At 49.3% G+C, this 2,500-nt stretch overlaps 1 protein-coding gene across 1 annotated transcript in view; it reads left to right on the top strand.

Moving 5' to 3' along the window:
- LOC119575712 (repulsive guidance molecule A-like) overlaps positions 1–2,500 on the top strand; it is a 111,024-nt gene that overhangs the window by 77,953 nt on the left and 30,571 nt on the right. The gene's annotated exons all lie outside the window — the stretch shown is intronic.

The raw sequence follows: 2,500 nt of genomic DNA, 5'->3' as shown, positions 1-2,500 counted from the left end.
CCTTGCGTGCGAAGCTCGTTAGTGTACTACTGGGGCGAGTGGTAATATATTTTTTTTCCTTTCCTTCCCTTCCCTCTCTCCTCCTTCTCCCCCTCCTCTATCCTCCTTTCCCCCCCCTCTCTCCTCCCTTCTCCCTCTCCCCTCTTTCCTCCCTTCCCTTAATTTGTTCTTTCGTCTCTTTTTCCCTAATTTCGTCTCTTCTTCCTCCTTTATTTCTCTTGTTCTCTTTTTTCCTTTATTTTTTTTTTATATTTACCTTGATACTTTTTTTACTTTATTATTTCTTACCTCCAATTTATTATTGGGGTATACTTTTCTTTTCGATTATGTTGTAGTAAATTTCTGCTTTATTCTTTTCTTCTTATACTTAATATTAGTTTTTTCCTGTTGTGGTTTTTCTAATTTTTTTCACTTCCTTTTTTTGCTATTTCTTTTTTTTTTTTTTTTTTTCTCGTTTCTCTTTTATTCGTCCCTCTTCCTTCTCATCATCTCCTCCTTCTTCCTCACCTTCCCTCTTCTTCCTTTTCCTGTGTTTCTGTCCCATCCTATCCTTTCCCTCCTTCGTCTTCCTTTCCTATTCCTATTCTCTTTTTGTTTCTCTTTTTCATTGTCTTTACTACTTTCTACTTTTCTCGAGTTTTCTTTCTTCCCCTTTCTCTCCCATTATATTCGGGTCTTTCACCTAGGCCTAACTCTCTCTCTCTCTTTCTCTTTCTCTCTCGTCCTCTCTCTTTACCTACTTTCGCTTCTTTTTTTCTTCCTATCTCTAAACCTCTTTTCCATCTCTCCCTTCTTTCTTTCTTCTCTCCCTTTTTCTCCTTCCTCTTCGCCCATTTCCTCCCTCCGCAGCCCTTTCCTCTCCTCTCTTCCTTTTCCCTTTTTTCTTCTTTTCTTCTCCCTTCTTCTTCTTCCTTTGCCTTCCCTTCCCATCCTCTCCTCTCTTCTCTTCCCTCATCCACTTTCCTTTCCCCCCTCCTCCTCCTCTCCTCCACTTTTCCTTATTTTTTCCCACCTCCCCCTTCCACTGCTTTCCCCTCCCCCCTTCCTCTTTCCCATTCTTTTTTTTTCTTCTCCCTCCTCTCTTTCCCTTCTCTATCCCTCCTCCCCTTTCCCCTCTCCTTTTCCCTTCTCCCCTTCCCCTTATCTTTTCCCCCCCCTCCTCCCTCTTCCTCCCTCCCCCCCCTTCCCCCTTTCTTTTCCTCCTTCCCCTCCTTCCCTCCTTTCCCTCCCCTCCCCCCCCCCCCCCTTCCCCTTATCTTTTCCCTCCTCCTCCTTCCACTCTTCCTCCCTGCCCCCCCACCCCCTGCCCCCCCCCCAAACCGCACACTCCAAGACCCTTTTTGAAACGCCTCCTTTGCCATAGGTGTTGTGAGGACCTCTTAACAGCGCGTGTGAATGTGCGTGAAGTCAAGTGGGTTGAGAGGAAGGCGGGAGGGTGGGGGTAGGGGTGGGGGAGAGGAAGGCGGTTGGGTGGGGGTAGGGGTGGGGGAGAGGATGGCGGGAGGGTGGGGGTGGAAAGGAGAGGAAGGCAGTTGGGTAGGGGTAAGGGTGGGGGAGAGGATGGCGGGAGGGTGGGGGTGGGAAGAAGAGGAAGGCGGTAGGGGGGGAGAGGAAGGCGGGAGGGTGGGGGTGGGTGGGAGTGGAAGGCGGGAAGGCTGGGGGGAGAGGGAGGAGGTGCAGGAAGGAGGAGGAGGGGAGGGGGGGGATGGGGGGGAGCTGGTGCAGAGAGGAGGAGGAGGAGGAGGAGGAGGCAGAAGGAGGAGAAATACGGGGGATTGGGGTGCGGGTAGGGGTGACAGGGAGGGGGAAGCCGCAGGGATACAGGGAGGGTGGCATAAGGAGTGGGTACAGGGAAAAGATATAGGATTAGGGTACAGGGAAAAGGGAGGAGATAGAGGTAAGGGAGCTACAGGGAGGAAGCTACAGGGAAGGGATTGGCGTGTGTTGAAGGGGGGGGGGGGAAGGGTACAAGATGAAGTGTGGATACAAAAGAGGGTTGTACAGAAGAGGAGATAGGAGGTACAGGAAGGTATGTTGGAGGAAAATAGATAAAAGGAGACAGAGAGGGAGAGGAAGAGGGTGAAAAAAATAGAGAAGAAAGAGATTAAGAGAAGAATAAATAGGAGAGAGGACGAGTCGGAGGAAAGGGGAAAAGGGAGGGTGAAAGAGAAGAGGAGACAGAGGGAGAGGAATAAGGAAGAGAGAGAGGAAGAATAGAAAATAAGGGAATGTTGGTGCGGGAGGAATACAGGGAAGGAATAGGATGAGGGGGTGAAAAAGGAGTGAGGGGGGGGGGTTTTCTTTCTTATGCTCTTTGTTGTTTTGAACAAAAAATAATTATGGGAGTGGCGAGAGAGAGATCAAGATAGAGAAAAACAGAGAAAATGGCCGCCGAGAACGAGAGAGAGAGAGAGAGAGAACGAGAGAGAGAGAGAGAGAGAGTGAGAGAAGAGAAAAGTGAAATTGGAAGTTATGTCTGGCCTGCCGAGATCCGAATTTT

The sequence above is a fragment of the Penaeus monodon genome, chromosome 7 (assembly GCF_015228065.2).
Source record: "Penaeus monodon isolate SGIC_2016 chromosome 7, NSTDA_Pmon_1, whole genome shotgun sequence".
In the NCBI taxonomy this organism is placed as follows: domain Eukaryota; kingdom Metazoa; phylum Arthropoda; class Malacostraca; order Decapoda; family Penaeidae; genus Penaeus; species Penaeus monodon.
The sequence above is the reverse complement of the archived record's forward strand: the minus strand, read 5'-3'. Positions and strand labels throughout refer to the sequence as shown.